Source organism: Neovison vison, unplaced genomic scaffold (assembly GCF_020171115.1).
Source record: "Neovison vison isolate M4711 unplaced genomic scaffold, ASM_NN_V1 Scaffold_094, whole genome shotgun sequence".
Classification (NCBI taxonomy): Eukaryota; Metazoa; Chordata; class Mammalia; order Carnivora; family Mustelidae; genus Neogale; species Neogale vison.
The window spans coordinates 2,971,745-2,980,798 of record NW_025334898.1 but is presented as its reverse complement, the minus strand read 5'-3'; positions in this window follow the sequence as shown (position 1 = coordinate 2,980,798).

The window sequence follows — 9,054 nt, the reverse complement described above, 5'->3', positions numbered from 1 at the left end:
TTAGTACTTGGATGGGAGAATACTGAGCAACAATGCAGCATTCTGCCTGTCCTCCAGAAGTAAAACCTTGCCCTATGGGGATACCCAGAATCCCCAAATGAGGATAATACTGCTTTCCACTTGACTGTACTCCAATGATACAGTCTACCATGTGCACTAATGCACTGTTTTACATAGCCTGAGCCTGGACCTCCCGACCGCCACCCAGAGAGCTGACTGCACACTGAGCACATCGGACCCTCTAGGGTCTCAGGTTGTCATCTCTTCCCAATTCGGTTTTCAGACTTCAGAACCTAGATCTTATCTCCAATCACTGCCCAGGGGTGGACGTGATGCCGAAATCAGAACTCCTCCTTCCCCATCGTCAGAAACCTTGTGGTTGGCATGTTGTCCAACATTCAGTGTAGGAGAAACCAGAGTGGTCCATGAGGCCACGCCCATGCTGAGGGCCACATTGAGCATAAACATGCTTTAAGACCCTCATCATGAGCCCTGTCCTCAAGGAAAGCCTCTCAGTGGCTGGACCAAGAGCTGGCATATGGGGCTTGCCATGACCAAAGGCCCCCAATCTTAGCCTGATATCGAGTTGTCCAATCACCCATTCCGAGGGCTCTGCTCTGGAATCCATCTTTTGGTGGGAGATCTAACGTTAAAAAAAAAAAAAAAAACCAGAAAGGACTCCTCCCATCCCACAGAATGTACCCAAACTCTTGGGATTAGAACAAATCCTCAGAGAGGGAGACTCATCCATGGCCCATTAGGCCACCGCTACATTCCACGGCCATCCTTCACACAAAATCCAGAGACAAAAGCCTGAGCAATTGCCTCACAGACGCCCTTTTTTCATATCCTGAAGAGAGCGCCTCACGCTCTGTAGATTGGGCCTGCCATACTTATGTCCCTAAACCTAAGCAGAGTTTGTGTTCTGAGATTTTTGTCCCCATAGCCCTGGCCCACAGACACTTTAGGATGGGGACCCTGGAGCCACACCTCAGGACTGTGCCTGCACTCTCCAAGGGAATTCTGCCTATTCCATTGGCCACAACCCTACAGATTAGGAGAAACCTCCAAACTCGAAGAGGCCATGCCAATAGTGTAGGACGCCAGGGACTAACAGGGGCGATCTGACACAAGCTGAACAACTACCTCCACTCCACATGAAAAACTTGCTCATCAGAGTTGTGTCAAAACCTGTGGTTAGGAGAATCCTTCAGGGCCCCATTGCCACCGCCCCATTCCAAGGTCTCCATGGACTCAAACCCACATTATGACCCATCCTAAGGAGAGTCCATTTCAACTCAGCCCCCTCGGTTACTCCCCCAGAATCAGCAGATCGAACCTGCCTTGTTGCTAAGAGACAACTGGAATGGAAGGCGGGCTGCCCAGGCATCCATCCTTAACGTGCTCTGGATCCATTCTTAATGGGGTGCCCTGGATCCATCCAACAGGTCCCGAATGTCCAGCTGAAGGAATCCTTGTGGTTTGGAGCATCTCATAACTCCCATCATGGGAAAACCTCCATGGCCAGGTGAGACACTCCCACTTCATCAAGGGGCCAGCATGTACAGAAGCTCCAACCTGCACAATGTCTGAACCTAACCCTGAATTCAATTGTAGGAGATCTGAATTCAGCTCTGCAGAGTGTGTCTGCTATGCCCATGGCCCAAAACCTAAGCCTAGCTTGTGTTCTCAGACTTCCATCCTCACACTCCCGGCCCACAAACCCTCCAGTTTGGAAATTCTGGAGTCACAATGCAACATTCTGCCTGTCTTCCAGAAGTAAAACTTTGCCCTATGAGGCTACCCAGAAACGCCAAATGAGGATCAACTTGCATGCCACTCGACTATAACTCAATGATACTGTCTACACGGGACACTAATGTGCTGTCTGACACAGCCTGAGCCTTCACCTCCCAACCGACATCCAGACAGCTGGCCGCACACTGAGCACATTGGACCCGCCAGGTCCTTAGGTCTTCATGTCTTCCCAACCTCGGTTTTCGGGCTTCAGAATCTAGACATTATCTCCAATCACTGCCCAGGGGTGAATGTGATGCAGAAATTAGAACTCCTCCATCACCATGGCCAGAAACCTTGAGGTTGGCATGCTGTCCAACATTCAGTGTAGGAGAAAGTAGCGTGGCCCATGAGAACCCGACAAGGCTTGAGGGCCTCGTTGGGCACAAACACACATTGTGACCCACAGCGTGAGCCCTACCCTCATTTAAGGCCTCTCAGTGGCTGAAACAAGACCCTGCATATGGGGCTTGCCATGCACCTACGCCCCCAACATTAACCACAGGTCGGGTTGTGCACTCTACCCTCCCCAGGGATCTGCTCTGGAATCCCTCTTTTGGTGGACCACCTGAGGAAAACAAACAAACAAAAAAACAAACAAACAAAAACAGAAAATACTCCTCCCATCCCACAGAATGTACCCAAACTCTTGGGATAGGGCTAAAACCCCAGAAAGGGAGACTGGTCCATGGCCCATGAGGCCACCCCGACATTCCAAGGCCATTGTTGACACAAAATCTAGAGACAATATCCTGAGCAAGCGCCTCACAATCTCCCTTTTTTCATATCCTGAAGGGTTCTCCTCATGGTCTGTAGATCAGGCCTGCCATACCTACATCCCCAAACCTAAGCTGAAGATGTGTTTTCAGACATCTCTCCCCACAGCCCTGGCCCACACACCCTCAAGGCTGGGACCCCTGGAGCCACACCTCAGGACTGTGCCTGCCCTCTCCAAGGGAATTCTGCCCATTCCATTGGCTTCAATCGTACAGATTAGGAGAAACTTCTAATGTCCCCGAGGCTATCCCAATAGTGTAGGCCACCCTGGGAAAACGGGTGATCTGACACAAGCTGGGCATCTTCCTCCAATGAAACCCATAGACAGATGTCCTCATGGAAGCAGATTGAACCGGACAGAAACCTAGTGCCTAATTGGATCCATTTCTTTGGTTTCCAGTCATCCCTCCTCAGAGGTCTGGTTTCTAATACCAGCATATGGGCGTTTCCTGAGGTACCAATCAGAAAAAATGTCATATCTACATGGGAAACTTGCTCACCAGAACTGTGTCAAAACCTCTAGTTAGGAGAGTCCTTCAGGGTCCCGTAGCCCCGCCCCATTCCAAGGTCTCCATGGACTCAAACCCACATTATGACCCATACTCAGGAGAGTCGATTTCAACTCAGTCCCCTCGCTTGCTCCTCCAGAGCCAGCAGATCGAACCTGCCTTGTCTCTAGGAGACACTGGAATGTGAGGAGCGCTGTTCAGGCATCCTTCCTTCAAACCCTGCTCTGAGTCATTCCCTATGGGACGTTCTGGAGCCAACCAACAAGTCTCGACTGTCCCGCAGTAGGAATCATTGCAGTTTGGAGCATCTCACATCTCCCATCGTGTGAAAACCTCCATGGCCCCATGAGATCGTCCCACCTAAGCCTAGCTTGTGTTCTCAGACCTCTGTCCTCACACTCCTGGGCCAAAAGCCCTCTGGTTTGGGAATTTCGGAGCCACAATGCAGCATTCTGCCTGCCCTCCAGAAGAAAAACGTTGTCCTATGGGGATACCCAAAAACACCAAATGACGATCACCTGCACGCCACTCGACTGTACCCAAATTACGCATTCTATCTTGGGCACTAATGCCCTGTCTGACACAGCCTAAGCCCAGACGTCCTGACCAAAACCCAGACAGCTGGCCACACACTGAGCACATCAGACCTACCAGGGCCTTAGGTTGTCATCTCTTCCCAACCTCGGTTGCTGGGCTTCAGAACCTAGACATTATCTCCAGTCACTGCCCAGGGGTGAACATGTTGCAGAAACTAGAACTCCACCTTCCCCATGGCCAGAAACCTTGTGGTTGGCATGATGTTCACCATTCAGTTTAGGAGAAACCAGCATGGCCCATGAGGCCCCGCCCATGTTGGGAGCCGCGTTGGGCACAAACACACTTTGTGACCCTCAGTGTGAGCCCTGTCCTCAAGGAAGGCCTCTCAGAGGCTGGACCAAGAGCGAGCATAAGGGATTTGCCATGCCCCTAGGCCCCAATCTTAAAAACAGGTCAGGTTGTCCTGTGGCACATCCCCAGGGATCTGCTCTGGAATACCTTTTTTGGTGGGACACCTGAGGTATAAAACAGAGAGGACTCCTCCCATCCCATAGAATGACCCCAATCTCTTGGGATTGGGCCAAATCCCCAGAGAGGGAGACTCATCCAGGGCCTATTAGGCCACCCCTACATTCCATGGTCATCGTTCACACAAAATCTAAAGAGAAAAGACTGAGCAAGCACCTAACACTCACCCTTTGTGCATATCCCGAAGAATTCTCATCACACTCTGTAGATAGTGCCTGCCATACCTACATCCCCAAACATAAGCCGAGTTTGTTTTTTCAGACTTCTGTCCCCACAGCCCTGGCCCACACACCCTCAAGGCTGGCACCCCTGGAGCCACCCCTCATGACTGTTCCTGCCCTCTCCAAGGGAATATTGCCCATTCCATTGGCCACAACCCTAGAGATTAGGAGAAACCTCCAAAGTAGATGAGGCCATCCCGATAGTGTAGGCCGCCCGGGACTAACGGGGCAATCTGACATAAGCTGAGTAACTACCTCAACTCAGACCAGTAGACAGATGTCCCTAGAGAAGCAGATTGAAACGGACAGGGCCCTAGACCCGAACTGTATCCATTGCTTTTGTTTCCAGGCATCTCCCCTCAGAGGACTGGTTTCCAATACCACCATATGTGGTTTCCAGAGGCACCAAACATAAAAAAATGTCATCTCCACATGGGAAACTTGCTCATCAGAGCTATGTCAAAACCTCTTCTTAGGAGAATCCTTCAGGGCCCTGGTGCCACCGCCCCATTCCTATGGAGATAGACTCAAACCCACATTATGACCCATTCTCAGGAGAGTCCATTTCAACTCAGCCCCCTTGGTTGCTCATCTAGAACCAGTAGATTGAACTTGCCTTGTCGCTAGGAGACAACTGGAATGGGAGGCAGGCTGCCCAGGCATCCATCCTTCGAACCCTGCTCTAGAGTCCTTCCATATGTGAAGTCCTGGAGCCATCCAACAGGACTCGACTGTCCCACTGAAGGAATCCTTGCAATTTAGAGCTAATGGTTTCGAGCATCTCACAACTCCCATTGAGGGAAAACATTCATGGCCTCGTGAGACTGCTCCCATTCTTGAAGGGGACATCATGGACAGAAACTCCAACCAGCCCAATGTCTGAATCTCGCCCTGAATTCAGATGCACAAGTTCTCTATTAAGCTCTGCAGGGTGTGACTGCTGTGCCCTCACCAAGAAAACTAAGCCTAGTTGTGTTCTCAGACTTCTGTCCTCACACTCCTGGCCCACAAGCCCTCCAGTTTGGGAATACCATAACACAGCCTGAGTCTGGACTTCCCGACCGACACACAGACATCTGGCCCCACACTGAGCACATAGGACCCACCAGGTCCTTAGGCCTTCATCTCTTCACAACCTCGGTTTTTAGGCTTCAGAATCTAGACCTTATCTCCAATCACTGCCCAGATATGAACGTGATGCAGAAATTAGATCTCCTCTTTTCCATGCTAAGGATCCTGGGGTCTCCCCATATTTTGGTGGCTATTTCGGGGAAGGGAGGAGCTCGGTTTTCTATCTTATGGGTGCCCCAAAACAGGGATTTCAGAGACAGGCTCTGGGTCTGAGTGCTTGGAATATCCCACCAAGTGTTAGAATATGGGCCTAGGGGCATCACTGGCCTACAAAGTGGGATCCTGGTGGTGCAACTGAGAGGGCTTGCTTGAAAGCATGCCCAGGCTGAGGGTCACAATGTCTCTTTGTGCCTAGGGCGGCACTCAGGAGTGGGCGTGGTCTCATTGGCCATGCAGCTGGCACCCACATTGAGGGTTGGACACCCATCCCAACAGCCAGGTTTCCTGCCATGGGGAAGGAGCAGATCTCTATTGTGATTCAGGTTCCCCCCATTGGCAGAGATTCCAGAAAATGACCAGGGCCAGATGCCTGAATACCAAGGATGGGTGAAGAGGACGGACTTGGGCCATGGCCAGGCTCAACGCTGGATATGGGCCTCACTCTATGGTTGGCTGACACGAGGCAGGGGTTCAGTATCTGTCAGACACAGCACTAGTGGCCACGGCAGCCTATAAATTTGGGCTCCCTCGAGGGCTGAGCAGAATGATCCTCATGGGGGGTTTTTGGGCAGACTAACCAGACGCTTCTTCTTTCTATGGGGAAGGCAGAATGCTATGTTGTGTCTACAGAATTCCCTATCAAGGGGGCTTGGGGACCAGTGGGGTGAGGAATTAATTATAAACTCCAGACAGTTAAATTCAGTGCCAAGCAGATGGTAGTTCCAATGTGCAGCAGCTTATTTGAGACATCCAGCTCCTGAGTAAGGGCAGATGTCAGACTTTGCTCATCCTGGAGATGTGTCTATGAAGATCAACAAATAGAGAGGTGGTGTCAAGAGGCCATGAAGGATTTCCCACCTGAGGCTTGTGAGATGCTCCAAATAGCAAGGTTTCCTACTACTGGAGAGGGGGAGTGTGGTTACTTTGCTCTGGGTCCCCCATGTAAAAGTTTGGGTAGCAGAGCTCTCCCACATGAATGCCGGAAAGCACAACTACATTGACCATTGTAACTGAAGAACATGGCAGGTTAGTTCTGGTGGCTCTGGACCGAAGTACCAAGGCCTTGAGTTGACTTGGAATCTCTTGCACATCGGTCACACTGCTGGTTTGTTACCATGGAGATCTTAGAATGTCCTGGTGGCTAAGGTTCCATGCAGGATTCTCCTACCCTGAGGGTTTGACACAGGTCGAAGAGAAAGTTTTCCTTCTGGGTACAGGAGATGTTCTGTTGTGTGGTTCAGGGACCACATGATGTATTCAAAGTTGGTATTCCAGAACAAGCCTCTGAGAAGAGATATCTGAAAACTTAATCTGGTGTTTAAATGAGGTCCTGGTGGCATGTCAGGTTCAATCTTCTGACTCAGGACCATTGACTTGAGTGTCTGCCTGGATATGTTGATCAGGGCATTTCAGACTGTGCATTTATGTCCAGAACGGCCTCCAAAAGTGGGGTGGGTTCAGGGGCCCTGCAGGTTTCTCCTCATCTTGAGGGTTTGAGCCACTGTGACGGGCACAGTTTCCTTGGGGATGACAGGCACAGTCCTGTGGTGCAGCTCCAAAGACCCAATCCTAGACGGCATGTCAGCCATGGTTTTGGGAGAGAAGTCTCAAACACAAGCTTGGGTTAGGGTTAGTGGCGAGGTGATCGCAGGCCCAATGCATAGACCTGGAGGGCAGCTCGTCAGGAACTGTAATTAGGGTGACTCGAAGGCAGAAGCACAGACTTTTATATCTGGATTGTGTGTCCAGGATAGCCTCGGAATGCAGGTGTGGACTCATGGGTCCATGGGAGCTTTTTCCTCTCTAAAGATATTGGGAGCTACCAATAATTTGATGGCTTTTCCGGGGAAGGGAAGAGTGCTGTTTTCCAACTTAAGGGTGCCCCAAAACATGGATTCGAGAGATGGGCTCTGGGTCTGAGCGCTTGGAAAATTCCACCAATTGTTAGGATTTGGGCCTAGGGGCATCCCAGGCCTTCAATGCGGGTTCCTGTTGGTGCAACTGATAGGACTTGTTTGAAAGCATGCTCAGGCTGAGGGTCACAATGACTGTGCCCAGGGCGGCCACCAAGAGTGGGCATGCTCTCATTGGCCATGCAGCTGGCTCCCACTCTGAGGTTTGGACACCCATCCCAATAGCTAGGTTCCCTGCCATGAAGAAGGATCAGTTCTCTATTGTGCTTCAGGTTCCTCCATTGGCAGGGATTCCAAGAAATGTCTGGGGACAGATCCCTGTACAACAAGGATGGGTAGAGAGGAAGAACTTGGGCCATGGGAAGTCTCGCTCTCTGGGTTGCTGACACGAGGTGGGGCTCAGACTTTGTCAGACACAGTACTAGTGGCCAGGCAACCTCTACATCATGGTATCATAGAAGGCTGAGTAGATTGATCCTCACGTTTGGTTTTTGGGTTGACTCACCAGTACTTCTTTTATGAGGAAGGCAGAATTCTGCATTGTGGCTGTAGAATTCCCAATCAAGAGGGCTTGGGAACCAGTGGGGTAAAGATGTAATTGTAAACACAAGCTATGGTTAAATTTATTGCCATGACAGTTCCAATGGGCAGAAGCTTACTTGAGACATCTAGCACCTGAGTATGGGGGATGTCACAAGTTTGCTCACAGTGGAGTTTGTGTCTATGATGACCGACAAATGGAGAGGAGGCGTCAAGTGGCCATGGAGGATTTCCCACGCTGAGTCTTGTGAGATGCTCCAAATAGCAAAGTTTCCTTCTACTGGAGACATGGAATGTGGTTTTTTGCTCTGGGTTCCCCCTGTGGAAAGTTTGGGTAGCAGAACTCTCCCACATGGATGCCAGAAAAGCACACCTCCATTGACCATTGCAGCTGAAGAACATGGCAGGTTCGTTCTGGTAGCACTTGGGTGAAATACCAAGGCCTTGAGTTGACTGGGAATCTCCTGCACATGGGTCACAGTGCTGAATTGTTACCAGGGAGATCTTAGAATGTGCTGGTGGCTAATGTTCCATGCAGAACTCTCCTGTCCTGAGGGATTGACACAGTTCCAGGAGCACGGTTTCCTTCTGGAGACAGGAGACGTTCAGTTGTGTGGCTCAGGTGTCAGGGTCGTACCCCTATGATGGCGCTGGCTACATAGACTGAGAAGCATGGACAGCCTGAAAAACATCCGCCCTGGCCACACATGACTTCGTGCTTGTCACGTGAACACCTCTGTGATTGGCTGTTATGCTTTATATAAGGCAAGGGAACTTCCCTGCAGGGGGAGAAAAAAAGATCGACCAAGGAATAAACAAGAGCTTGTGCATCGACCTGTGTGTGTATTGGTGTTGCGTCATCTCTGCAGGCAGGGAGAGTGCGACATTTGGTGCCAAAATCCGGGATCTTTGAGTACATTTAAAAATAGCAAAGATACAGTG